This window comes from Protopterus annectens, chromosome 5.part0 (assembly GCF_019279795.1).
Source record: "Protopterus annectens isolate FY-2018-M chromosome 5.part0, PAN1.0, whole genome shotgun sequence".
NCBI lineage: Eukaryota > Metazoa > Chordata > Ceratodontiformes > Protopteridae > Protopterus > Protopterus annectens.
In genome coordinates this window covers 1,435,827,191-1,435,839,744 of record NC_056735.1, presented here as the reverse complement: position 1 = coordinate 1,435,839,744, position 12,554 = coordinate 1,435,827,191, and the positions used below count along the sequence as shown (strand labels likewise).

Here is a 12,554-nt window from a genome sequence, read left to right as displayed (position 1 = left end):
TGCAATCAACAAGCCGTGATGGTGCAGTGGTAGCATTGTTGCCTCTCAGCAAGAGGTTCTCCCGTTCGATTCTTGGCTGGAGTGCCTTCTGTGTGGAGTCCGCATGTCCTCCCCGTGGTCGAGTGGCATTCGAAAGACATGTGTGAATGGGCGTGCCTTCGTTGAAGGTTGGGCATCGGGCTGGCACCTCGGCACCATAAAAATCAACTGCCAGTCATTAGCGGACCGGAGTTCCGCTGTGGCAACCCCTAACTGGGAAAAGCCGAAAGAAAAACAACAACAACAATTTTGCAATCAACAAAAATATAAAAACATTTACAGTTTAAATAATTATACCAAGTTAGATATAATGTGAAAAAATTGATTAAGAATTGATACAGCTTATATGAGAAGGATTTAATATTTAGAGAAATTTTAGCAAATTTATAGAGAAATTAAAGGTAAATTAGTACAATGCAGACTAGCAATTGCAATATGAAGTGAGAGAAATAAATAGGGCCATGGCATATTTAGAGATAGAGTCAGGGCAGGGATCAAAAATAATTGAAGAACACGTTTTTGAAAAGAAAGTAAACACTATAAAAATTCACAATTGACTGTATCTGAAGGAGGAGTGCATAAAACCAAATACAATGTTTCAGATATTCAGATATTTTTTTTAATTAAGTATCATTTAACTGTGGAATATGTTTATTTATAAGCATTGTGAAGCTACACCAGTCTACTATTGAAGAATACCAGGTTGTATAACTAGCCTGGACAGCAGCATACCTCTCAACTGCCCCGATTCTTGCCCTCTATTTTTGGTCTGTTCCTCATAAATTGTGTGGTTTTCTGGATTTTTGCGGCAAAACAGTGAGTATTGAATTCAAGGGAAAATGACAGTTGTTTGAGTTTCAGACTTCATGTCCTTCAGAAAAATGCATGGTAATACAACCTTTTTTTAGCAACATTCTGAGTTCATAATAGCAATATTTAAAATTTGTTCCTATTTTTGAGGCTTCATCCCCCCATTATTTTATCTTTGTCCAGACTTTTTGTGCTAAGAAGTTGAGAGCTGTGGAGAGCAGGAGATGTCAATGTGAAGTAAAACTTTCGTGTTATGTAATATAGTTTAACTATAAGAGCTTTTATGTTCATTTCTTTGTTAACTATTCTAAAATGTACTCTCTGCTCCTCTTATGAAACCAAATTAATGGACCAGTATTTTATATAAAAATATGAGAATGTACATTTCAGTGTACATATTTTGAGTTGTTAGGTTTAATGAATTGCCTTCGAACATGTGATCACCAGTGGTTCTTCTCATCTCTAAGATGACAAAACTTCTAAGCCATCTCTAATTCTTTACACAGCAAGGTTTTTGACGCTTGGCTACCCTGCCTCATTCTCTGCATGCTAGACTCTTATTACACTCACTCTTACATACAAATTCTTCTTCTTCTTCTGTCTATACCATGAGCCCCTGTGAATAAATCTCCTTGCATTAACAGTCACTGTGAACTTTTGATACTTATCAAAGGGCATTACACTACACTGCTGTTTGTAATGTCATGTGCTACCTTTTTTGCAAAACACAGGTGCTAGTAATCCTGAAAATGGAATAATCTTTGCTTAGGTATGTGCCTATTTATTAAGGATAAATAAAGTTAGGCCTCTTATAGGCTTGTGCAAAGAAAGTTTTCTTCTGTATTCCTCATCTCTGCTGTGATTTAACCATAGGGCTATAGATTTTCACCAGCAACTCAGAAGTAATTCAGAAATTGTGCTGCATTGTGGATGTATTTATTTTTCATGACCCAACATTCTTAGGTAACCTAGGTTTATCTAAATCTGTATGGAAAGGTATGAAGTGTAGATTGCTGCCTGGATGGCCTCGTTTTTAAGGCGTAACTAGACCATTAAATTCTGCAGATAATTGGAATGGCAGGACAGCAAACGAATAATTAATCAACAGCCTGCCATTGGAAGTAAAAAAAATCTACTTAACAGCTATATTAATTTATTCAATATGATTTAGTATTATAATAGTCAAAATGTTTGATTATTTTTCATATAAATAAATCAGAATAAAAACACTGACATTCTCAGCTTTCATCAAAAATTCTACACTTTCAGATCTCTGGAAAGCACATTTTCCTTTCCCAGACTGAGTTCACAGTTTACAATCTAATTAACCTTTACTGATATAAAACGACCTTTGCATGGAATAGGAACACATCTTCCAGTGATTCTGAATATGATAATAATGGTTCTTTTAAGCAGTATAACTGAAGTAGCCATAAAAAAAAACTTATAGTTGTGAAGCCAGTATATATTTATTCTTTTTTTCTGAGATTTCATATTTCTATGGCTTCAAAATTTTAACCCTAAAAGAAACAGTTGACCGTAAGATCTGTTATAATTTTTGATGAGAAAGAATCTTTATTATCTTTACTTTCAAAACACTTTTAAGCAACAAAACATACACAAAAGCATCAGCGTTTTGAAATGTATTTCATTATTCCTGGAAAATAATTTAACACTGGTTCTTAGAAAGCTTTTATTCTAAAATGTTTGTTTTTAGAAAGAACTGCTTTATATGATTTTAATCAAAGGAAAAATAAATATGACACTTAATGAGAGATGCCAATCTAAACTACTGGAATCAGTAAACACACATGACTGAGCATCACAGTAGTCAATATTCCAGAAAAGACATCTTGAATTTATCTCCTTTAAAATGCTAGCAGACTATGATAAAGTTAAAGATCAGATGAGTTTATTTTGGTGAGAAATTTTGATAATCTACTTACAATTTTTTGGGGCGATTTCTCATGAAATGATTACAAACAAATATTTGCCATCAAATTCAGTGGAAGAAACAAAGACCTTTTATTATTTTATCTTGAGATTCAGTAAGCAAGAAATATCACAATATTTTTTCTAGAGTATTTTCTCCTTCATTTCTTTACATTCTTATTTGTACATTAATTCATAATGATCTTTTCTGGACTATAATGGGAGAAACACTGCAAAACTGAGATTAGTTGTCAATTTTCAGATAGTTACTTCTTAATGTTTCGAAAATTTCAATCATGATACACCTCAGATTTTTTACCATTCTCAGTGAACAGACAACACAAGCATAACTCACGCCTTCTTTCTTCTAATTTTAGTTTTCCTACTGATTTTCTTGCAGCTTTAAATACTGAGGAGGATTCATAAAGGTTACCACAGAATGTAAACCACATGTACACTTAGAGGAATATTTCTGAGTAACATGAAAGCACAAAAAATGTGATAGAGATGTTCTTGAATACAGAGTGTGTACACTTTGTGCACACTTAGTGTAGGTGTTATTGAATCTGGCCCATTGCTATACAACGGTACTACTTTCTTTAGTCTGATGATCAGAACAACCTGAGCAGCTGTTAGAAGGGAGTGGGAATGTAACATTCTGTTTCAGGCAACAGTCAGGGGATTTAGGTTTAGGGTGTTGGAGGGGTGTTTTAGGGTTAGGGAATGAGAAGGGAGTTAAAGGTTAAGGAGTCATATGGGAGTTTAGGTTTAGGTAGGGGTATAAAATTGTAGCCTTAGGGAATGATCATGGACTTCAGAGTTATGGAGTGTGGGTTGAACTTTAGGTTTAGGGAGTGATTGGGGCTTTAGGTTTTGGGATACGGAGATGAGTTTCAGTTTTAGGGCGCAACTGGAAGCTTTAGGAATAAGGAGGAGGAGTGAAATTACAGGCTTAGGAATTGATCAGGGAATTTAGGTTTATGGAGGGAGAGTGAAGTTTTAAGATTAGGTCTAGGGAAAGATAACTCAGATTAGGGTTAGGAACAGTGTCGAAGTTTTATGGTTAGAGTTAGGACTCTGGTAGGGCTAAACAGTTTAACAGGGTTGGGTGGTGTGAGGTCTAGGTAATGAAGTATGATCTGGCTAGTGCGACTTAGAACACGTGCAGTTTAGACACGTGTCAAAAGCTACCAGCACATGAGCACTTGTAGATCTTTATTTTATTATTTTTTTAATATGTCCCTCCCCAGTGAATATACACATTCTTACACATACACACACACACACACACACACACACACACACACACACACACACACACACACACACACACACACACACACACACACACACACACACACACACACACACAGTCAAGTCTACTTATTGTAACAAGCCATTTGCCATAAACCTATTTACTATAACTACTTTCACTCAAATGTTGGCTTGATTTCTCCCCTGTGACTGCTAATAGCAACCTGCTGAGCATTTACATTGTTCTTGTAAGTAAGAAGCAGCTGAAATTAAAAGAGATTACATATAAGGTGCATAACATAGATAATTGTATCCTGCTTCTTTGTAACTAAAACCAGCTTTCTTTTAAATAGGCTTGAGCGCGTGTGTGTGTGTGTGTGTGTGTGTGTGTGTATGTATATGTATATGTATGTATGTATGTGTGTGTGTGTGTGTGTGTGCGTGTGTGTGTGTGTGTGTGTGTGTGTGTGTGTTTATGAGAGTGATACTAACTGATAGTTAATATTGTATATGTCAGACACTTATACATGTATCAGACTGGCCAAAGGCATCCCTTACATACACACACACACACACACACACACACACACACACACACACACACACACAGTGTTGCTTTCCAACCTAAACCTCAAGTGTGACCACCGAAGCAGACTCACATACACATGCATGTTCATATTACTTCATTCATGACCCTGCAGACATGCATACATAGACACACATCCACATGCATGCACACACTAACATCCCTCATCACATCTTCCCGAAACTTTCCAGAATTGTGACTGCTTCCAATGTTTCTGAATCACTTGGCAGTGTAGGTTGGGAGCCACTGGCATTTTGGGGAGATAATACATAGTTAATTAGCATTAGCTGTGTCCCTGGATTGCTGCTTTAGCATGTGGGTTTGCTAGCAAGACCACATTCTGTACTCAGGCCCCTGCTAGAGGAAAATCTTAGAAGTAAGATATTCTCAAAATTGGAAGTGCTTGCTGTGAGGGGAGAAAATGACTGTACTAGGGCTCCCCCTTCATGGTAAGCCTTTCTGAATCACAACCAGACTGTTAATGTGATGTTTGCATGAGTCAGAATATGCTTCTATGCCAAGATCAGACTGGACTGAAGTACATTTTATGCATACATCCAAAATGTGTCATCACATTTTATGAAGGTACCAATGTGTAGATGTTCAACATTGTTAATTTTATAGGTTTCAAAACCCTTTCAGAAAATGTCCCTCCATTCCTGGTAGGGGCAACAATTACCAAATGATTTACTCTACATACCTCACTGCCAATAAAGCCTTGTTATTTTTACCACAACTCTAAGTGTTTCCTTCTTGCCTGGTCTGTAGTTTTGCCATCCCCTCACACACTTTTTTCCATGAAAATGCCATGTTTGGCTTAAAAGTCTTCTAATTTTTGGGATGGCACCTTTTCTCTGGTGGTGTAGGGACTTGTGAATCTGTAGCAACTTCTGTTCTACTTCATTTTATGAGTGGTGGTGTGGTATGTTGTATGGCAATGTTAACAACTGGGGCCAAATTAAAAAAAAAACTCTTCTTCACCTCTTATAGTATCTTTACATTTTTGAATCACATTGCATTTACTATTTTTGCATTCTTCATAAATGATGACTTTTTTTTGTTTCTGAAGCATAGGTTCATAGGTGTATACTAGGCTAATGGCCCTGGAGCTTTTACAAGCCTTGCTCATAGAAGCCCCCTGGCATCGTGCCACCCGACGTTAGTTCCCGGTGCCTCTATAAAGTAGAGCCACTGGATTGATCCCTGGGGTGAACTTTCTATTTCCCATCCACTCATCAAGATTTCTCTTGAAGAGGGCCAGTAAGATGCTCTGCTTTACATGTATGGGAAGTCTGTTCCCAAGCATGGGCAGTGTCTGGGTTAAAAACCTGCCCCTCCAGCATGTTCTGTTGATTGTGGTAATGAGGTTGAGGTCTCGGGAGTGTGTGGTGTGGAGGGATTGTGATTTCTTTAGATGTAGCATTTCTAACAGAGCTGAGTCAGACATGGCTTTGTAAGTCAAGCAGAGATCGCCTCTTAGTACACAATTTGAGACAGAGAATAGCTGGAGTTTTTTGTGTCTGTCCATGTACGACATGTGTTTAAGTCCTAGTATCCTCTTCATGAGGTACTTTTGTGGCCCCAGCTGTTGCATGTGTCTAGTGAGGTACATGCCAAATGGGGCATTATACTCGCTGATTGGCCTAATGAGGGAAGAGTAAAGAGAGATGATGACCTCTTTCTTCCTGGATGCAAAATGCTTAGTAATGAGATGTGCAAATTAGAAGGACTTTCTGACCACAGTGGGAATGTGGTGGTCGAAGGAGAGGTTGCTGTTAACCTGTATCCCCAGATCTCTTATAATGTTTGTTTATATTCCTGTGATTAATATGCTTTCATGAAAAAATTTGTTGAGTTTATGTCTTAAAAGTTCATAGGTTCGTAGATCTAGGAGTCCATTTGGAAGTCTACCTCATGCAATACAAAAAATGACAATTAGAATTAACTAGCCTGATCAAGGGAAACCATCCCCGGGATTCATGAAGCATGGCGCAAGGATGGTTTTAGCCTTGCACCGAGTGTCCTCATTACAAATGGTGCAGCAGCGCCATATTAATATGAGGGCACACCACTGCACCCTCGATGTGCACAGGAAATGTGTTAGAGTGCAAGGGGCCTGTATAAGTGCTCTACAGAGGAGTAAACATGCCCTGACAGTTGCACAACCTACTATGCTTAATATTAGAGCCCACCTCTAATAGTAAGCCAGTAATTCAGTGTCCATGTATGCTAAGCATACAAGAGTGTCCATGAACAGTGAAATAAAATCGAAGTAGTAAACACACAAGCACGTAGTGGAATGTTGAGCCCTGTCCCTTAGATTCCCCGTTTCCCTATTTTACATTTGTATTGCTGCAATATCGAAAGTGTAAGCAAAGCGCAGCGTGTTTGTGAGTCGCTGCCCTCCGCCGAGCATAGCTTACACATCAAAATCATTCAAATATAGAAAAACATGCCGAATCAATGTAAACGTCAATAGTGTAGAGGTTAGAGCATCCGCCTAATGAACAGGCATTCATGGTTCAAGTCCAGCTATAGCACATATCATTTTCCATGTGGAATGAATGTTGTTTTACTGTAAAACTGACATAATAACATGTAAATGTTAACTTGAGTATCACATGAGATGTTTAACTAAATGTCATTCAATCAGAGTGGTACTGCCATAATGAATAAGGCACTAGTAAGCAGGTGTAAGCACAAGTAAGCAGCAGTAAACATATATAAGTACCAGCAAGCAAGTCTGAGTGTGCTTGCACGGGTGTAAGCAGTGCCCAGCATAGGAAATGTATATACGTTTGTACAGACATATAATAGATATATATATATATTTATTTTTTATTTATTTTATTTTACATTTGTTAACCAGGAATGTCCGACTGGAGCAAGGTCCATTTACAGCGGAGGCTTGGGGAGAAAAGCTCCACATTAAACAAGTACAGTGGTAGATATATATAAACAATCACAATATATATAAACACAGGATGTATAATGCAATGCATTAAAAATGTATATATACAATAGTTTGTTCTATGCAAGCTTATGCAGTCATAGTTTACACATCGTTGAAATTGGATAGGAGTATTTGGGAGCAAAATACTCCCTATTTACTTATGCAGTGAAAGAGGTATCTCACAAAAGATAATATACAAATACAAAACATAATGATTTGTGTAGAAGCTCCTCATGGGAGTATTTCTAGTACAGTATTGTAGGGATAGTAAAGACTGAGAATATGGGGTAGTAAGAGTGGGGGGGAGGAGGAGTGCATCTAAGTGATGCAAGGACATAGCCAGGACTGTATGAGGTGCGACTTGAGTAATTTTTTGTATGGTGATATAGATGGAGCTGAGGTGATATTCTGGGGGAGGCTGTTCCATTTCTTGGTGATGGAATAAGAGAAAAGAGCTTTTCCTGCAGTGTTGTTAGGTTTAGATACACAGAGTAGGGTTTTGTTGGATGACCGCAGGGGATGGTTTGCTATGTATTGGTTTAGTAGTTGATTTAAGGCTGTGGCTTTGTGGGGATTTTTTAGTATGTTGTAGGTGAGGACTAGTTGGTGGTAACTAATTAATTGTGGGAGTTCTAACCACTGTAGGTCTTTTAGGGCAAGACAGTGATGGCTTCTAAATGTGGAGTTATTTGTGAATTTTGCTATTTTGTTGTAACATGAGTCCAGTTTGTCCATGTCTGTTTTCCTGATATGGGTTAGTATTGGGGAAGCATACAATAGGGTAGACAGTAGGTGTGTTTGGGCTAGGGTGATTCGTGCTTGATCTGATAGAAACTGTTTGTGTTTGTATAGAGTTCCTAGCTTTTTATGTACCTTTTTAATGGTTTGAGAGAGATGGACATCAAAGTGAAGATACTTATCTATTATTACACCGAGGAGCTTAGTATGGGGTGAGGGAGAGATTGTTGCGCATTTTTGGAGGTGATAGTAAAGGAGGTAGGTATGGTCTTGGATGTATTGGGGGTAAAGAGAAGTAATTTTGTCTTGTTGGGGTTTAGAATAAGTTGGATATCAGTAATCCATTTCTCGATGGAACAGAAGGATTCTTGGGTAAGGTTTTGAAGGGTGGCTATGGATGGGGCTGAGCAGATTAAGGTGGAGTCATCTGCGTACTGTATGAGTGATGCATGCAGGGTGGAGGGTATGTAGTTTATTAGTGAAAATTGTGAATAGTAGAGGACCTAGTACTGATCCTTGTGGAATGCCAATAGTAGTTGGTAGTAAAAGTGATAGTACGACCTGCCATTTGACTGCTTGTTGTCTATCAGAGAGATAGTTTTTGAACCAGGAAGTAGTGGAGGGGGCAAAGGACATTGTAGTTAGAGTGTCTAGAAGTAGGTTGTGAGACACCATGTCAAATGCCTTAGATAGATCGAGGAATATGGCTGATATGAAGTGATTGTTGTTTCTAAGTTGGTTAATCTGATTGGTGAAGGACAGAAGAGCAGTAGTTGTACTATGATTTGGGTAGAAGCCATGCTGTGTAGAGGAGAGAAGATTGTGTGAGAATAAGAAGTGCATCACTTGTGTGTGAATACATTTCTCTAGAAGCTTGGAGAGGGGAGATAGGATAGCAATGGGGCGGTAGTTTGATAGCTCATAGGAGTTGCCACCTTTGTGTAGAGGAATAATGTAGGACGCTTTCCACAATTTGGGGATCTGAGCTTCTTGTATGGAGCAGTTAATAAGAACTGAGACAGGATAAGCCAGGGACTCTGCAGCTAATTTTAGGAAATTAGTGGGTAAACCATCTGCTCCGAGGGTGGTAGGTTTTAGTTTTAATAGCAGTTTTTTTTACCATGGAGGTTGGTACAGGTGAGAGTGTAAAGGAGGATAAATCTTTGTTATATGTGGTTGGCGTGAGTGTAGGATTATTGTTAGATAGTTGGGAAGATAATGTGAGAATAGATTCTGTGAAGTGGTGATTAAATTGAGAAGCTATGCTGTCATTGTTAGTCTTGGTGTTTGGGGCTGGGGTGGTAGTTTTGCCGGGTTTTAGAAAGGAATTGATAGTTTGCCAGAATTTTTGTGAGTTTTTGGAATGTTTGTTTTGGACGTTAAGGAAGTAGTTTTGTTTATCCATTTTTATTTGTTTTTTGGCCTGATCTCGAAGTTGTTGATATATTTGTCTATTTTGGCCAGTATTGTTATTTTTCCAATTCTTCCAGGCATTGTCCCTGGTTTTTAGTAGGGCTTTTGTGATCCAATTTAGCCAAAGTGCATAGTTAAATGTGGTCCTACGTTTCTTAATGGGGGCTATTGTATTTATAACATTTATAAAAGTATTATTGAAAATGTCGACTGCCTGGTCTAGTGCTAGAGTCTGTAGTGGGTGCCAGTTACATTGTTGTAGTATTCTATTGAGAATTTGTGGATTAACCTTGTGTTCATCTCTAATTTCCTTATATAGTATGGGTTTGGGTATCTTTACCTGTTTATGAAGTAGGAATGTGGGGCAGTGGTCACTTAGTTCATCAGGTAGGCAGCTCACATGATAATTTTCTTTGGGGAAATTAACTAAAGTCCAGTTGAGAATAGATTGTTTTTTGGTTTTGTTGTCGATTCTGGTGGGCTCTTGAATTAATTGTGAGAAGCCAAATAAGTTAATATGGTTTGATAGATTGTTGGAGTTACATGTAAGCCAGTCTAGGTTTAGGTCGCCTAGTATGATAGTTTCTTGGGGCAGGTTGGTTGTAGCCCATTGTAGTATTTCTTCTGTTATAGGTGTGTTATTACCTGGGGAAATGTAACTGCAGAGTATGTTGACTCTTTTTTTTGTTTTTAAAGGATATAACAGAGCCTAATATTTCACCATTCTTAAATTTAGGAAGTGGGGTGTTTAGAGGCTGGAGGTTAAGTGTGTTTTTAAATAGAATTGCAACTCCACCTCCCTTTTTGGAAAGTCTGTCTTGTCTTAGGATACTATACCCTGGGGGGAGAATTTCATCATTTTGGGTGTTGGGTTTTAGCCAAGTCTCTGTAATAGATAGTATATCTGGGGAGTAGTGAGCTATGAGTGCATGTAGGTCATGTAGTTTGTTGGATATACTTCTTGAATTTAGGTTAATAAAAAGAAGTTCTGATTCTTGTTTGTGTCTAAGAAGTTTGTTGAGTGGACCTGGGTTGGGGTGTATGTCTCCTGCAATTAGTAGCCATTTTTTGAGGAATATTTTGAGTTTTATAGCGTGGGCTAGGTCAATGCTGTTTGTTTATTGAGAGGTATTTTGGTGTGTGTCTTGTGTATGAGAAATAGTGAGCTGTTTTTGAATAATGTGGAGCAGATTGCAATGTTTTCATCTGTCCATATGTATGTGTAGGTATGTGTTGTGTGAAAGGTACTGTTTGGTGGTAGTGTGGTGTGCATGTATGTGGTATAGGCTAGGGTAGTGAGAGTTAGTAGTAATAGGGATAGTATGGCCTGCATTATTTGTCTAGGTGAAGGGAGAGGGGAAGGTTGCAAGTGGATGGGTATGTTATGTAAGTGGGAGTGGATTTCTTAATTGAGTGATAGTGATAGGTTGTTGTTGGTGGGGGTGTGATTATGAGGACTATAAGAGTAGGAGCACTGGGGGTGGGTAGGAATTGGGGGTAGGATAGGGGAGCAGAGTGAGCCCGCAGGGCGAACGGAGCGGGAAAGAACAAGAGAGGTGAGTACAGCAGCAAAAAAGTATCAGCTGAGTGGAGTTCAGTGGCTATATCAAGAGGTTTTGATTTTACTGTAGGTGAAAATTAAAATTGTAGACTAACATTCAATATGGGCAGTGCAGTAAGGAGGGAGGGAATATATAACAGATATAGAGGTGCTGAGGTAGTATTTAAATGTCTACCAACTTTGCTATGTAGCTTTTGGGATTTGGGATAAAAAAGTATTTGTACCCTTTCTGTTGGTGGATGTTGCCCCCTAGTGGTTAGAGGAGATATCAAGCAGGAGAGATAAGCAGAAAACCTTCTCAAGATACAATTTATACTATGTTAAAATGAGGAGGAGTGGTAAAGGGTCTGCGGTAGGCTGCTAAAGCTCTGACACGGAAGGGTCAACTAGCAATCCTAGGTTGTATATAAAGTCTATATTAATATGCTATTAGAAACATACATTCACTTTTACTTGTGCCGTAGGAGCTTTCTATGCAAAAACCTGGCTAGCAGGTAAACTTCAGGGGTGTCTTCAGGGTATAGCAGGAGGTAGTTCCATTTACTTTAGTGGCAGAGAGGGATCACCCAGTTAAGTTTGTAATTCACTTTTACTTGTGCCGTAGGAGCTTTCTATGCAAAAAACTGGCTAGAAGGTAAACTTCAGGGGTGTCTTCAGGGTATAGCAGGAGGTAGTTCCGTTTACTTTACTGGCAGAGAGGGAGCACCCAGTTATGTTTGTAATTCACTTTTAATATATATATATATATATATATATATATATATATATATATATATATATATGAAGAATGAACGTCGTAACAGTAAAGCATAGAAAAGGAATGAGAAGGGAATCAACAGCAACTCCAGTATTATATAGTGCTGTCTGTGTATGTCATATCAAGCTGGGCAGGAGTGAGCAAAGCACTGCTACTCACACCACAGGCAGGATATTACCAGTGGGAGTAACTTTGTTGATCTGCTAAGTCTGCTTTACAATCAGAGGGTAGTCCCTGGTGGGATAACCCAAAAATTGATAGGATGATTGGCCATCTGACCATTACACAAGCAAGGGCAGTTATGTTCAAGGACTAAATGGTGGGAGATCGTGATAATACATGGGTTGGGACAACATACATGTACGGCCCCTAATGCTCGGGAGAGGGCAATGTGTGAAGGTGTGTCATGGCTCTGATAGCAACTGGACAGTGGATGGTATGCGTATTTGTTGAACTCGGGTGTGGAGGAGGAACTATGGGTATGAAATTATGGATCCAGGCATGTCAGGTT

At 38.6% G+C, this 12,554-nt stretch overlaps 1 protein-coding gene across 5 annotated transcripts in view; it reads left to right on the top strand.

Moving 5' to 3' along the window:
- NALCN (sodium leak channel, non-selective) overlaps positions 1-12,554 on the top strand; it is a 3,563,801-nt gene that overhangs the window by 1,646,425 nt on the left and 1,904,822 nt on the right. The window lies entirely within an intron of this gene.